General features: G+C 47.2%; 1 long non-coding RNA gene across 1 annotated transcript in view; it reads right to left on the reverse strand.

Annotated features, from left to right (window-relative positions):
* Positions 1-17,294, reverse strand: part of LOC114601185 (uncharacterized) — a 34,154-nt gene that overhangs the window by 8,725 nt on the left and 8,135 nt on the right. Inside the window, exon 2 of the long non-coding RNA XR_013394074.1 lies at positions 3,930-4,093. This is a non-coding gene — a long non-coding RNA (uncharacterized LOC114601185). The remainder of the gene's footprint in view (positions 1-3,929; positions 4,094-17,294) is intronic.

Consider the following 17,294-nt stretch of genomic DNA (forward strand, 5'->3'; position numbering starts at 1 on the left):
CAACTGTGATGGCCTGGGAATCTGATTCAGAATCTGAACCTGAGGAGTCCCAGCCTGCACAGGAGTCCCCGCCTCCAGGGCCGGCTGAGCCTTGACTTCACCTTTGGAGGCACCCTCCATTGTCGCTTGAGACAGACGGATGCCAACATCAACAGGAGAACATCATAAGTTACTTTTCAGGAAGCTCCCAGACATTGCCATATAAACTTTTGCATGCTAACTTAGAAGTAAATCCCACACGCCATAACAGCAACCCTATATAACCCTATATAAGCAGAATTTGAAACCAGGGATTCCTATTTTGATTTATTGTATTTTAATTCTTAAAAAACGCTGAAGCTAAAACAGAATTGTGTGCAATTTACTACTGCACAATGAAGCACATGAACTAACAGGAGATATTAATGCTTAAAAGTAGGTCTAATTCATGCCCCCTCTCGCCAGTATGGAAAAAGCAGTTTCAGGGATGGTGAAAACCACCTCAGCAAATACTACCAGCCTGGCATTAAGAAGGCTTCGGGTATCCCTGGCAAGCAACAAAATGTGTAGTCGTAAGGAGCAGCCTTTGCCACTCCAGAAAGCTTCTTTGCAAGCATCTCAGGTGGAGTGCATGAGTTGCCTTTCAAAACTGCACAAGACATAAATCAGGGGCTCTCTTTTGAAAGATGGTAGGGAAGAAGAATGCTCTGTATGGGAGCCGTAATTGCGCAGTTATGTGTATGCAAGCAAAGGTTGCCATATGTGAGCTTTGATAGTGCCAGGAAAAACAAACAGAAAATAACTGAATTTTCTTTACTCAATAACGCCTTGATTGGCGGATAGGCATTGGGTAAGCCTAGTCTTGGTTGGAGGGGACGTTGTAGCCTCCATTTGCCCTTCTCGGGCGAGCAGCTTTGCAGGTGGGTGCCAGGCCTCCACTGTGAAGCAGCTTATTGCAGGCCGGATTGTCCTGCTGCCGCCGAATTGGACTTTATTAATGAAAGTAGGAAGGAAAAACAAAGTATTATCAGTCTGTATTACAAACAAATCCCAAAGTGACCAAGTCACTGGGGAAAATTGAAACCTCTGATGGACAGATATAGAGACAAGGGGAGCTTGCTGCTGGGTGCCACACCGTCACTGGAGGCCTGGGTCATTTTGGTGGCCAGGAGTATCTTTTCCCCACTACCTGCCCAAGTCCACATTAGACGTGCTGCAGTCATAAGCACAGTAACATGGAGACACGCCCTGTTGACTTACTTTTGAGTAAGCATGCTTAGGATTGGTTAAAACATTCAATACATTGTATGTGACATTTCAAAGTATAAGTATAATTTATTTGGGCCCAAAAAAAGAGTGTTGCCTGCTTCACACATTAGGTGTGCACACCTAAGATTTTTAAAGATGCATCTAGAAATAAAAAAATGTGTTTACAAACAAATATATTATACAAAGGTGCTCAGAAGGAAAGTGTGATTAGAATGGTGGGAAAGCGGCCAAGACTTTTGTACCTTTAATAGGTGTGTAGAAGAGGGGAAGTTCAGCATGTCAGGTACACCTGTTGGAATACCCTCTTCTACATTCCTATCAAAAGCACAAGAGTGCTATCCTTTTCCTCACCTGCCCCTTCTACTTGGATTTGCTGCACCTGCCTGTACAGTGTGTTGATTGCTCAGTGGCAAATATGTGTCTCTGCTTAGTGTGTGAAGTGGCCCAAGCAGGAAGATTGTAAATGGATTTGGATTTGATATCCCGCCTTTCATTCCCCTTCAGGAGTCTCAAAGCGGCTCACATTCTCCTTTCCCTTCCTCCCCCACAACAAACACTCTGTGAGGTGAGTGGGGCTGAGAGACTTCAAGGAAGTGTGACTGGCCCAAGGTCACCCAGCAGCTGCAAGTGGAGGAGCGGAGACGCGAACCCGGTTCCCCAGATTACGAGACTACAACTCTTAACCACTACACCACACTGGCTTTCTTTGTGCATCTGAATGGGTGTATGACTCTGAACAGTGAGGTAGCCAAGTTTAAATGGACAAAAAGGGAGGGGGCTCTCAAAGCAGAAAGTGGCAAAAAGGCCCCCAAACTTTTAATACGGCCCTGCACAAAGGGATCTGGAATGAATGTAGGACTGACAAAGGTTAGTTTAAGAGCACAGCTTTCTTCTTGAAAGTTATGAATGCTCCAGAAGAATAACAGGAAAGTCACTTTAAGATACTAGCGTCTACATTTACTGCAAATGAGTGGATGTGAATATGCCAAACTACCTTCAACAGTTTAAGGTTTAGCTGGGTGTATGAACCCCACATCGATCCTTTCCTAAAAGAGCTGCTCTATTGTTGCTTCATAGACTTTATGTAAGGCATAATATCTATTAATAAATAGCCTGGCGGCTTGCTTATCACAAATAACTCTGCTGGCTGGAGGGCTCCTCCCGCATTAGAATCTGCTGTCCTGGGGGTGTTGAGTGGGGTGTAAGAATTCCACCACTCAGCTTTTGCCGCTTGCAAGGGCTGGCAGATTTGCGAGGGCTGCTACAGCAGAAGTGTCTGGATCTGTGGAGCCCTTCCTGACTGCAAATCCAATATTCCCCGTGTTCATAATGCCTGAGCAGACAGTGTATTGAACTTCACAGGGAAAGTTAGTGCCTCAGCACATTTCTGCACATTGTTTAATCAAGCACCAATTAAGAAGAAGTCTGCCAAAAAGGATGCTCTTTCACAGTCTGTTTGTTAACACTCTACAGACTCTTGTTCCTCAGCATATGGAAAGTCATTTATTCCCAAAGAAATGTGGCAATGGGAAATAAATTCTGCACTGAGCTTTTGGGAAGCTGGCTGTTGTGCTGCACCATGCAAATTTTTAAACTGCATGTTTACAAGTGTGAATTTGTTTTCTAGAATAGTGAAACCAGTCACTCTTAGGAGCAATAGGCTTAGTGCACACATGAACACAGCACAGACAGTAAACCTTTACAGGAAAAATATACGGTATTAAATTAAAACAGACCTTAAGCTGGAAACTTGTTTACAAAATTAGTTTTCTTTCATCTCTTTGGAGAGCAAGTGGCCCAAATCAGTGGTGGCAACAACTTTCCTGCAGCCTTTGAATCAACCCTACCCTCTGGAAACAAGCATTGCTAGAGAACTGGTACTCGGAAACATCAAAAGAGGCACGTGGGCACCTGCCCCATTTTATGGCTGAAGGCAAATGAAAGCGTGTTAAGACGCTGCACTGTCAATGTTGGTGTCATAGTACAACCATAGTGCCACAGGGCTGAGATGGGCAACTTCAGAATTCCTCAGAAGCCTCTGTGTCCAAATCTGAAACCCAAAAGTGCTCAGCCATGTCTGAGGGATGGTAAACGAAAACCCAAGAAGAGAGATAATATTCAAGTGTGGAACATCTACCACTCAACCTCTTTGTAAAATGTTCTTTTCTTAAAAATGAAACAGTGGGACATCCCCATCCCCACTCCAAAACTTTACTTAAATGCCTCTTAAATTTCTTGGTGGACTAGAGTTATACTATCTGCCTCCAGATAATACTATCCCTTCCTTGTCTGTATCACTTTATGTCAGGGGATTCTAAATACTTTCCACTCTGGCACTTATACAGCAGCACTAGCTCAAACCTTTGTAAAATGCTCCTGCGATGCATCTGGTGGATGCTAATTATAGGGCCACCTACCAAAGCAATGTTCTGAACAATAAGATTGGAGCATTACTCATCTTTCCTTTAGGATGTCAGTTATTATGTTAAAAGATGGTGAGGTGTTTTAAATAAGAAGAAACAATCTGGAACCAAGTTTTTTATGTAGGGCTTATCCACACCAGAGTTTACTGTGGGTTTCAAGATGATTGTGTTCCCATTTAATTTTTGTAGTCCACATGATGCTACACCAAAAAACCCACTAGTATCTACGTTCCCCCTCCCCTGTAAATTTGGGTTTACCTGATTTGGGGCTAATCCACTAAATTGGGTAGAAATGGACTCCAAATTAGTCCAGTGTTTTGGGGTGGATGGATCAACAGTCACTTTCTTCTATTCCTCTTTCCATGCCCACTCCTTCCTCCCTGCTTCCCTCAGTGCATGTATATTTTCTTCCTGGCATGCTCCTGAACAGAAGAGAGAGAGAGAGAGAGAAGATTCCTCAGATTTGCATAAAACCAGTAAACTGCAGAAGCAAACCAGATTTAAAAAAATATCCACCAGATATTGCACAGGAATCTGAAAAGTGTATGCTGAGAATTTATTTATTTTTTCCAAATTATTTTTATTAGTTTTCCAAATTATTACAAATCAAACCAAATTACTTTAATTTAATACAATTTCTTTTTTAAAAATCAGGTTTCCCGCTCCTGTTGCAAACATATGTCCATCATTTCAAACAATTGTGACCCATGAGGGGGGCGGGGCTTCTGAGTCAAGCACCTCTGGTTTGGCATCAGTGCCAGATGGGTGTCCTCAAGGCCGAGTTTCTGGGCTTCCTCACTGATGCTGACGGCATCCGCCCATCTCCATCCAAGGTAGCCAGCATCTAGAACGCTCCACCATCACATTCTAAGCAGGAGCTGCAGGCATTTTGGGGACCCTTGAACTTTTATCATTCCATCCTGCCGCACAAACTGTTGTGGAGCCCCTGCACCAGCTCATGGACAAGAAGTCCCCTTGGGTCTGGGGCCACATGCACGGCGACACCTTCTCTGCTGCAAAGGGCCTCCTTTCCTCAGACAGTGTGCTTGCCCACTTCAGTGAGTCCCTGCTTGTGGTACTCACCTGTGATGCTTCCCCATATGGCTTCAGCGCTGTGCTCAGCAACTGCTCGCTGGCCGGCCAGGAGGCTTTGGTTGCCTATTGCTTGTGGACCTTGTTGGCAGCTGAGTGGAACTGTGCCCAAATTGACAAGGAGGTTGTGGTGGTTGTGGCTGGAGTAAAGAAGTTTCACTGCTATGTACTGAGCTGAATCCTAGAACAATAGGATCCAGAATGCAGCAGTCTGATTGGTTCACAGGAGCCACCCAATCCAGCTCCAGGTGGAAGTGAATCAGCGACCTGATTGGCCTGCAGGAGCAGCCAATCAGGCTCCTGAGGAAGTGAATCTGCAACCTGATTGGCCTACAGGAGCAGCCTGGAATTAGCCAATCACAAGGGGCCCATTGTGTAAATAATGTATATATAGCTAGACGTTTTGGGGAAAGTTTCATTCATTGCTACCACGAGCTGAATAAAGAGCATGAAATTCACACTTGACTCCGAGTATATTTCATTCATGATGACCTCTATGGCCACCACTTCACAATATTCACAGATCACAAGCCACTGCTGGGCCTCTTTGCACCAGACCCTACAGATCTTGTCCCCCCCGCATGCTCTGGTAGTTCATCTTCATGGCCCCCTATGACTACTTGCTGCAGCAAGCCCATTGGCCACACACAGCTGAACCTTGGCCTTGGGTCATGCGTGAACCCACCTACATTTCAACACCCATGTTCATTAGGCTCCACCAACCATAGCAAAACCTTGCTGTCCCACCAGGTGCCACCCTTTTGTGGTTCCTCCATCTCACCAGGCTCTGCTTCCTATAACTAGAACATGGTATTGTTAAATCTGTTTTTAATATGACTATGCAAATTTTATCACTGTACTTTTTTTTTTTTTTTACTACGTTGTGAATCGCTTTTGGACTTTTTAGTGGGAAGTGTTTTACTAAACCTAATTTCTATACTAGAGCCTATACAGTGGTACCTCAGGTTACGTACGCTTCAGGCTACATATGCTTCAGGTTACAGACTCCGCTAACCCAGAAATAGTGCTTCAGGTTAAGAACAGTTTCAGGTTAAGAACGGACCTCTGGAATGAATTAAGTACTTAACCCGAGGTACCACTGTGCAGAATAATTGATAGAGATCCACATACAGGAAATATTCTTTTGTGTTTGAGCTCTGCCCCAATCTGTTCATTCCTTCCACATCTTTACTGAGGTCTGCTCTGGGTGGCGGCAATCACCCCCAAAATCTCACCCACCATCAGTGGCATTTAGATCAGCCCTTGTCTTTCACTTCCAATAGATGATTATCTGAGCCAGAGATACATTATCACTCCTTTGTCATTTTACAATTACCTGATTGTTACCTGACATTGTTCAAAAATATAATAATCACCTCAAGTGTTGCTATGACTACATACTAAATGAATGTTCTGGGGTGCTCAGAGCGAGGACTTTTGTTGGAATGGCGCTGCCTAAAGAAAAGTTGCTAAAGAAATAACTAGCAACTTTCAGACAGGGTTGCCCAGTCTGAGTATGACCTGGAGTTTTCAATATTTTTCCACTTCCCGCAGTGTCTTCAAGGGAAGTGCTTGACCCTTTTTCTCCACCAGGCCATACTCATTCCACCTCACTAGACTCCCTTCTCTAACCAACAGTGACCAGTCCTTAACAGCCAGGGCTATGTGGAGAAGGAAAAATGGGAGGATACTAGCTGCCAAAAATTAAAAATGAAGAGATTTCAGAAATAAACAGACAATGTAGCCCAAACTTTTCCAACCTGGTGCCCTCCTGATATTTTGGACTGCAGCCCCATAATTACCGATAATTGGCCATGCTTTCTAGGAGTGATAACGCTGTAGTCCAAAGCATCTGGAGGACACCAGGTTGAGGAAGGTTGAGGTAGCCCAGTGCAGGCGTTTGCCACAAGCATTATACTTGTCTGAAATGCCAAAATTGACAAACAAAATTATTGTAGAAAAGATGAAGAAAAGCAGTCTCCTAAAGTAGGGAAATAAAATCATGTTGTTCAGTAAAATCTGTGGGTGTTATAATTGTGCAAACTCAAACTACAACACACTTCCTTCTTTAATAACAGCTCAGTGTTGTGTTTGTTCAGCTTGTCTATTACCAAAGAAGAAATTAATGATATTATTATGGTCCAAAAACATTCCCTGAGAGGGTCCAGCTTATTATTATATTATATTATATTATATTATATTATATTATATTATAGTCAGGGGTGCCTCAGGTCCCAGCTCACAAAGGACCAACGCCAGTGTCTCTTTTCATCTCTAAAGTCTTTATTGAAGTTCATTGTTGGTTTTACATCCGCGGCGCGCAGCCCTACGTCTGTAACTCTAGACCGTCGAAGCTCCGTCTGACTCTTCCCCTCCCCTACACCAGTTTAACACCCGAGCTTTGCTCCACCTCTTCCTCTGCTCTTTTCTCCTCTGGGTCCTCCTGCCCCCTGGGGTCCCATCCTTCCTGGACTCTTCAGAGGCGGATTCCTCTGACTCCTCCCCCTGTCTCCGGCAGGCTTTGGGACCTGGCTCCCAATCCGGATTTTCTGCTGACCCGCGCGCCTGCACATTTGAACTTGGCGCGCGCGCCCAGCCGGCCACTTTCCTCCTAACGGCTACACTGCTCCTTTCACTGCTTCCTCCTTCGGAGGGGCTGGCTGGAACTGACCTCCGCTCCGCCCCTCCACTCTCCAACGGAGGCGTGGTCAGTTCTGACTCACTCTCTCTCCCTGCTGGAGAAGACGCCGGTTCTGATCTGTGGGCTTCTTCCCCCCCGCTACGCTCTGGCGGGGAAGCTGGCCCTGATCTCCAGCTGCCGCTTGGGGACTTACCGCTGGCCCCCCTTGCTCTGACCCTGGGCGCCTCTTTCTGGGAATCTTCTGATTCGCTGGAGAGACTCATGGAATCTCCCGGGTCACTGTCATACCCTCCTAAGCTCCCCTCAGATCCTTCCCCTTCGCTCTCCAACTCCTCTTTCCCCTGTGGCTCTGCCCCTGAGCCCCTGACAATTATATTATATTATTATGTTTTCCTTTGTACATTTCTCAAAAGCTCTTGTAATTTGACCAAGGCATGATTTCCTACAAGGGCATATGATAGCATATACTGTACCAATAAGTGCTACAGCTACATAGGATGTATTTTGGGGGCTTGTATGTCCTTTGATCCACAGAAACAGAAAATGAGTTTTCTTAATTGCATACTTCTGATATATGCAGTGACCAGACTGGCACTATCCTTTCCACAGTCGAAAGTGCAGTGTTCTCAACACTGATGTTCTCTTGTGCTCTCAGTCAGACTGAGTTTGCCCAAACCTAAGACTGTAAGTGACCCTTATTCAAACCTTGTGCGTCTTTGGCTGGACTTTATTTATAGTGTAACTTAAAGACATGTCTAGGTCTTGTCATATCTTAAAGACAAACAGATTTATTATGGTAAAAGCTTTTGTGGATTAGAGTCCACTTCATAAGCTATATGAAGAGTTACTATTTTCTTACGCAAATGGTTGCCATATGTCCTCTTTTTCCAGGACAAGTCTTCTTTTTCATGATGACAGTTGCCATAGAGATCCATAGTTAAAAGTAGAAGTCGGCAAATGTGTCTTCTTTTTTGCTCTTCAAAACATGGCAACCTTAGTTCTTTATGATAACACAGACATTTTAACATTGGTAAGTGGGAGGAGACCCCATTATCTACATTTAGGCCTCTGGTAGTAGGACTGAACTTCTTAGCCCTCGTTATACATTATTCAAGTGAAGGCATTAACAGGTACATAGGGCTGCATCCCTGTCCCCAGTGATGTGCAGCTGGCCCTGATGCTGCTATTCACACACTAGGGTGAACATCTTAATTGGGGAAGTCTGTGTGTATTTTTACCCAAGTCCTGGAACCTAGAACAACCAAGGAAGTCCACAGAAGGAGACTATTGCACCTCAAGCATCCACACTAATGTCAGGCAATTTCTACCTGAATTGCCCATTCACACGAATAACATGTGACGGGAGCTGTTTGACGTTCCTTTTTTCTAAGAACTGTCACTTTAAGGACAGTTGCATAGTGGTGGGTTGAAATGTTCTCCCACTGGTTTCTGAAAACTGCTTTTTCCAGTATTGGAGTCCTATCCCTTTATCCTGTTGCCTAAATCAGTGGTTTTCAACATTTTTGAGTCCACGGCTCTTTTGACTGTTATGTTGTGGGTGAACATATCAGACGACACAGCAATTCTTCAAACAGCTCTTGTTTATTCACAGGCCAGAACAGAACTGAACTGAAGGGTTCAGCCAGCCTGCTTATATAAAGCTCCACAACAACACAACTGTAACACTTTCTGTAACTATCCAATCACTGAATGTCACTTCCAATCCCTTATTTGCATATGTGGACCTGAGTGAAACCTATCTACAGTCTCCCCATGCTGGCCCAGGGTGAAAACTTCCGTATATAACATTGACCATCCACATTTTTCTGCAGCTCCCCTGTGGAAGCCACTTACACTGAGGTTCTGTTACAGGACACGCATAAGTGGGGATTTTCCCATTCCGCCCCACCACTTTTCAGTGCTATTTTTGGCACGTGTTTAAGTGGGAATGCATGTAGGAAGCCAAGCAACATCACTGCTCTGCAGGGCCGGACTGACACTCTCCACATGGGAGACCCAGCCGGCCTTTCCTGAAATTAGTGTGCGCATGGTGGGCGAGGCAGGAGGGAAAAAACAAGGTTAAGATCAGAAGCAGAAATATTTTGTTATTGCGAGGAAGGAAAGCTTTTTCACATCATTGGATCACATCATTTGGATGGGTAGTCTGAGAAATTAGTGACATAAAACCTTAGGTTGCAAGTCTAAGAATAAGTCAGAAAATAAGCAGTTGCACCAAGAGCTTGGCCTGGGCCTAACTGAGCAAGGCACTTCCTATGTTCTTGCCAAACCAGACACGATGTGGAGATACGAGAATAAGGTATAACAAGTTTAAAAAGTAATAGCAGGTGCAAAGGCTCCATTTGGATTTGGGTTGTATTTCTGGAGGAAGAGTGGTTAACCTGTTCCCCTCCTGCCATCATCCTGAGACAAATCCTTTCCCAAGCCACTGCTTGCCCCACACGAGCAATTGGGGTGTGGGGGGGTCAGGGCTTGACTATTATTAGTGTTTTGCAAAACCTGCAGAGAGCCCCCGCCCCCCGCCCTGTCTTGTAGGACATCTTGTTTTAGTGCTCAAGTATAATTTCTTCATGCCCTTAATAAACTTGCAAGACTCCCCCTCCTCCAAGAGGTGGGGTGCAGGGAGACTCTGGTCTGGTAAATTCCTTGCTGGTGAGCTAACCTACAGGCAATGTAAATAATTTTTGCTCATAAACAGAAAATGAGAAGGATGATTAGTAATAAAAATAAAACAATTAGAAGTCCCATCATCAGTGCAAGCATATTTCTAGATACACGGCGCACAGCTCAAAGAGATTGAAAAAGCAACCCTCTGGCTTGGCTGGAGGACAGCACTGCAGGTCAAATGCTTTAGGATTGACAGGTGGCTTCCTTCCAGGGTAGAGGGCATTTTGCATCTGCAGACAGACCAGCTGCAGGATTATTGATTCTGAGTGAAGCAGTACATGAACTTCTGTAAACAAGCAGAATTGCCGCATGGAGGCCCTTCTCTGTCCTTGACCTCTCACATGCCAATATTCAAGCAGTTCCATATTATCTTTTATTTTCACAGTGTGCAGTGTTTCCTGGGCTGGAGTTCTTCTAGTGCAGCTGGTAGCACAGTTAGCAGATTTGCATACTTGAATCAGTAGGTGGTTCAGTGGTGGGTGGCAAATATTCAGATATGAGTTGAAATCCCCCCCCCTTTCAATCCCACATAAAGTTTAAGCTATTTAAAACAGCATTGTACACTCCTGCACCAATGTAGAAACTATTCATTGGTAAAGATTACTCTTAATACCGCAAATATTCATTGTAAAACATAACCTTAAATGTTACTAGAATATAATTTGATAATGAGCTTATGTTCTGCATAAAGAGCACTAAGATCAAAAGTGGTGTTCTGTGTAAAAAAAAGTTTCCAAACTGCAATCATCTTGACTCACAAAGCAACAAAGGCTCCTGCTATGTTCATTGGCTGACGTTTAAATTTTGTGTCTTCTGGGGAAATAAGCATATTAACTTAAAAGAAGAATTGAAGCAGTATTTCCATGGTCTTGGCCCACATTATATGGTTGCACCTTCTCCCCTCACCTCATGAACCTTTAATAGTGGCCCAAACACACAGAGAAGTAGCTGGTGAAGTTTCCCCAAGGATGGAGGTAAGAGCCAGGCGTGGCAGGTATGCTTAACAGTCTCTTCATAACCTTTTTTGAAAGATTAGAAGCAGCCATGAGAGGCACATGCAAGGAAACCAAGCCCTGGGAAAGTGCTGGAACCTCTGGAGTATCTGGTCCCTTGGAGACTGGGATGCACACAACAATAACTATATCTCTTTGAGATTATCAGATTAACATTTCTCACCAGGGGAGCAAATTAATAAAGAGGTGGTAGCAGTAACTTGAGGTGTTGCAGGCTGGTCTTGTCTCAAGACAGCTGGGCAGGCCCACAGTCAGTCTCATACCAGGCATGAGTGGCCCACCCATGAGGCAAGGTGAGGTGACCACCTCAGGCGGCAGGATCCACAAGGACAACAGATCCAACCTCCAGGAAATGCATTGCCGCCTGCTGCTGCCGCCTCCGCCTCCACAGTTGCCACAATGACTGTGGCATCCTTCTTGGAGGCTAGATCTGCAGCCTCCTCAGGAGCCCCCTTCCCCCCATGCCACCTCTTCAGCAGCCTCTTGGTGAACAGGAGGTGCTGCTGGTCTCCCACTGCTGGGAAGAAAATAGCAGGGGCTGCCTTCTGGGGTCTCCTGGGGTCTGCACCACCCCAGCGTGACACAGAGCAGGCCCCTCCCCAGCAGCCTTTAATTCCCACTTCAACCACCAGGTAAGGTTGATTGGATTCCCCCCACCCCGTTTCTGAGGTAAATCATCACTCAGCCCTTCTTTCCAAAACAAAAAAAAATCCTTCCAGTAGCACCTTAAAGACCAACTAAGTTAGTTCTTGGTATGAGCTTTCGTGTGCATGTACACTTCTTCAGATACACAGATACACTTCTTCTTTCCAGACATGGGTGGGAGCATTTTGTGGTTTGCCTCAGCTGCCAACATATCTTGGGCCAGCCCTGATACCCATTCTATGACAAAAACTGTGGCACTAAGCATATATTTTTAAAAATCCAAGTAATTTGCTTCTCTATTTCATCACCTTGTACTTTAGGAGTAAAGCTTCTGATGTAGATTGACTGTGCTGGTATGATGGCATTGTATGTTCACAAACATCCCAATCATTCGGGGAACAAACCTGTCTGCCAAAAGGGTTACTTCTCATTACAGGCAGGTAGCCGTGTTGGTCTGCCGTAGTCGAAACAATTAAAAAAAATAAAATCCTTCCAGTAGCACCTTAGAGACCAACTAAGTTTGTTATTGGTATGAGCTTTCGTCTGAAGAAGTGTGCATGCACACGAAAGCTCATACCAATAACAAACTTAGTTGGTCTCTAAGGGGCTACTGGAAGGAATTTTGTTGTTGTTGTTGTTTTGGTTACTTCTCAGTTTAAGGTAAAGGTAAAGGTACCCTTGCCCGTACGGGCCAGTCTTGACAGACTCTAGGGTTGTGCGCCCATCTCACTCAAGAGGCCGGGGGCCAGCGCTGTCCGAAGACACTTCCGGGTCACGTGGCCAGCGTGACAAGCTGCATGTGGCGAGCCAGAGCCGCACACGGAAACGCCGTTTACCTTCCCACTAGTAAGCGGTCCCTATTTATCTACTTGCACCCAGGGGTGCTTTCGAACTGCTAGGTTGGCAGGCGCTGGGACCGAACGACGGGAGCGCACCCCGCCGTGGGGATTCGAACCGCCGACCTTTCGATCGGCAAGCCCTAGGCGCTGAGGCTTTTACCCACAGCACCACCCGCGTCCCCTTCTCAGTTTGGTTAGGGTTAAAACCTCAAAGGTTTTAAATCTGATAAAATCCTTATACGGAGGGGTGTTTGATCTGATAATGCTCAGGGGGCAATAAGAGCAAAGTTATAATGGGTTTTGGTACGGGACATCATATACGGTAGATTTGAACTAAACAACCGATCATTTCATAGAATTGTAGAGTTTGAAGGGACCACGAGGGTCATCTAGTCCAACCCCCTGCAAAGCAGGAATCTTTTGCCCAATGTGGGGCTCAAACCCCTGATGCTGAGATTAAGTCTCATACTCTACTGACTGAGCATCCCAGAATATTTGACTGCAGGTTTCTACTTTCCAGGCAAGAGCAATACTTGGACGATTCAACTTAATATTTTTAACTAGCAAGTGCTGTACAAGATGCATGCAGCAAATGACTCCTCTCCCACATGCTTTCTCCTTCTGACGGCTACAAGACCTCGCAGTATGAATCATTTTCTTAGCATCTAAAATGAAATCAGCTGAAGGAAAGAATCTGTGAATGGCTGGGAAAGGGGAACTTTCTGCCTGCAGTGCTGCTAGCTCTATTTTCAGTTTGTGCCCTTCCTTTCTGACATGAATCCGCACAACTGATTAAACGGGATCTGTTTTAAAGCATTTCACACTCCTTGCCCTACTTCATTTGAGAGAAGAGCAAATTATCCACAGGGTGCTCTGACTTGCCACAGACCCACTTGAAAACATTCAGTTGTTGAGGGGGGAGATGAAAAGCACTCTGGGATGCTGAATACCTGGCAGCTGCCGCTGTGTTCTGTGTATCGCGCCTTGCTCGTTAATCATAACTTCTGCTTCAAAGGATCCCTGACAAAGCACAACAGCAAGAGTCGGGCAATTATCCCTTACTGCAGGTTTCTGGGGACGAGTCTCCAAGGTGATGTATGTGCCATACTGATACTCCATCCTTGGAACATCCAACAGAAAGGAGACCCTTCTCTGCCAACGCTGTCACTACAGAGTAAGGTGTAGCCAATGTGGTCCCCTCCAGATGTTCCTGGATGCCAGCACTCATAATCCCTGACCGTTGGCCATGCTGGCTGGGCTGGGAGCGGATGGAAGTTGTAACTCACCAACATCTGGGAGGGAGCCACCTCAGGAGCAAAGGGGCAATCACTGACAAGCTAACCACACAGCAGCACCTGTGGTGGTGTAGACCCTCCAAATGTATTTCAGGAACTGGTCACGCATTCAGTGTGATAACGTGACACAAGTTTTGGGCTCTCCTCCCTCCTCCATCATCACTCTCTCTACAGTGTTCAAACTGTCTCTACCATGTTTATCTACATGAGAGATCTTCTCACCCCACAATCCACCTATATTCCCCACCAATTTCATGAGCGGGATCAGGAACATATATACAAAAGTGGAGTGTCTGACTACCAGGCCCTCTGAGTGGCTGTGGAAGACAGTATTGTATTGGGTGTATGGCTGGTGTTGTGTACTGAGTTGAATAGGATCCAAAATGCAGCAGTCTGATTGGTCCTAGAACCATAGTGTTATGTACTGAGTTGAATAGGATCCAAACTGCAGCAGTCTGATTGGTCCTAGAACAATAGGATCCAAAAGGCAGCAGTCTGATTGGTCCTAGAACAATAGGATTCAGAATGCAGCAGTCTGATTGGTCCTAGAACAATGCAGCAGTATGTTTGGTTGGCAGGAACCACCCAATCATGCTCCAGATAGAAGTGAATCCACAACCTGATTGGCTTACAGTAGAATTCCGGAATTAGCCAATCATGTGCAGCCCATTGTGTAAATAATGTATATAAAGCAGATACTCTGAGGGGACATGGATTCATTCCTCCTCACCACTATGAGCTGAATAAAGAGCATGAAATCACTTTGCGACTCTGAGTATATTTCACTGGCGACGAAGGTGGGATCCCGCTGAGCTGACTGCCACACACAGCACCGCAGCACCGCCACCTGCCGCACCGCTGCCTCGCACCGTGTATCCAGGCTTCAGCTCCGGGACACAAGGAACTCAGAATGGCAACCGACAGCAGCTTCTCGCCGTTCAACCCAGCATCTGGAGACTGGGAAGCGTACGCCTCCCGTTTCACCTTCCTCCTAGAAGCCAAAGGGGTCACCGATGAAGAAGACGCCAAGAAGAGGGCAATATTCTTCAGCGTCTGCGGAGAGGAGACGTTTGAAATTGCCCGGGCTCTCCTTGCGCCTGAAGACGTTGCTACTGTTCCATACAAAACAATAATGGAACAGCTGAAGGGGCACTTTTCGCCACAGCCCTCAGTGGTGGCTCGTCGAAATGCCTTCTACGCAAAGCGGCAAGCCCCTGGGGAAACCATAACTGGGTTTGTGACCTCTCTCCGCCAAGCTGCCCGGTTCTGCAACTTCTCAGAGCTGGAGAACATGCTTCGTGACCGCCTCGTCGGTGGCCTGAAGGATGAGAAGCTGCAACGACGCCTCTACGCTAAGAAGAACCTAACGTTCCAGGTCGCTCTGGAGGAGGCCCTGGCAACGGAAGCTGCCGAGAGGTCGACGCAAGAGGCACGGCCGAGCCAGCCATCCCAACCGAGGGTCCACCATGAAGACCTCACCAACGACTCAGGATCCAACAGGGAGGAGGTGCACCGAGTACAGCAGCGCACTCAAGCAGCCCACATACCACAGCTGCCTCGACGAGAAGGAGGGAACTGCGCAAGCTGTGGAGAAAGTCACGAGAGGAGGACCTGCCGTTTCCGCAACGCGGAGTGCAGGCAGTGCAGAAAGTTGGGACACATCGCCCGGGTGTGTCGGGCTCGGCCCACCCGACGCCAGGCATCAGATGACCAATCCAAGAGCCCCAGGTCCCGGGGCCCAACGCACCAAGGCAACTCGACGGAGCTCACGGACTTCCAGGTATACCAGTTGCCCCACCCCAACGTAGAGAAAATTTATGTAGAGGTACAGATAGAGGGGGCCCCATGCCGCATGGAGCTTGACACGGGTTCAACTCTATCCATAATCTCGGCAAGGACCTTAAGGAAACTGTGTCCTACTGGGGGTCCCAAACTAAGGCCGGCCCCATTCACCCTCCGGGACTTCCAGAAACGTAAGGTCCCCACCATGGGGGTGGGGACCTTCAGGGTGCAATACCGAGGGCGGACGCGGCGACTGGACTTGCTTGTGGTCAAGGGCCCCTACATTAGCTTACTGGGATTGGCATGGTTTGGACCACTGGGGCTAGCCGTCACCGGGGTGAACCACACGAGCTTACAAGTGGACGTGGACGCCATATGCAAGGAATTTCCAGGGGTTTTTGATGGGAAATTGGGACAGTATACGGGGGCCCCCATTGCTCTACAGCTTGACCCCGCAGTACGACCGGTCAGGCTCAAGGCCCGCCGGGTCCCGTTCGCCCTGAAACCCCGTATAGACGAGGAATTGGACCGACTCGTGGAGCAAGGAGTGCTGGAGCCGGTGCCTAATGCCCCCTGGGAAACCCCAATTGTCACACCCGTCAAGCCTAATGGTTCGGTCCGCATCTGCGCAGACTACAAATGTACCATAAACAAGGCCCTCACGGCCCATGCATACCCAGTGCCAGTGGTCAGCCATGTCCTTGCCACCCTGGCTGGGTCGAAAATTTTTGGCAAGCTGGACTTGGCCCAAGCATATCAACAGCTGCCAGTTGATGAGGCCACAGCAGAGGCACAGACGATTGTGACGCACAGAGGAGCGTTCAGGGTAAAGCGGCTGCAATTCGGTGTCAGTGTGGCACCAGGCATATTCCAGAATCTAATGGACTCGCTCCTTAAAGGGATTCCTGGCGTCACCCCCTTCTTCGATGATGTGTTGATTGCCGGGCCCACACCAGAGGAGTTTGAGGACCGCCTCCGCACTGTTCTGCACCGTTTCCAGACAGCGGGTCTCAAGGTGAAGCGGGAAAAATGTCTACTAGGAGTGCCTCAGGTGGACTTTCTGGGATTTATGGTGGATGCAGAAGGGGTCCACCCAACTGGGGACAAGGTACGGGCCATTTGTGATGCCCCAGCGCCCAAGAACAAGACTGAACTTCAGGCCTTCTTGGGACTATTGAACTTTTACCATTCCTTCCTTCCCCACAAGGCGGCGGTAGCGGAGCCCCTACACAGACTCCTGGACAAGCGGGCCCCTTGGGTGTGGGGCCAGCGCCAGGAGGCCGCATTCCAGGCAGTCAAGGACTTGCTTGTCTCAAACTCGGTCTTGGCACACTTCGACGAGAGGCTGCCAGTGGTGCTAGCATGCGACGCCTCGCCCTATGGCATTGGCGCTGTCCTGGGACACCAACTCCCGGATGGAAGAGAGGTACCGGTGGCATACTTTTCCCAGACACTCAATGCAACCGAGCGGAACTACTCGCAAATCGACAAGGAGGGTCTGGCAATCGTGAAGGGAGTAAAAAAATTCCATGATTTCTTGTACGGGCGGCCCTTTACTGTGGTGACTGACCACAAGCCGTTGCTTGGCTTGTTTGCCCCCGAAAAGCAGACCCCCCAAGTGCTGTCTCCTC

The sequence above is a fragment of the Podarcis muralis genome, chromosome 8, assembly GCF_964188315.1.
Source record: "Podarcis muralis chromosome 8, rPodMur119.hap1.1, whole genome shotgun sequence".
NCBI classification, from domain to species: domain Eukaryota; kingdom Metazoa; phylum Chordata; class Lepidosauria; order Squamata; family Lacertidae; genus Podarcis; species Podarcis muralis.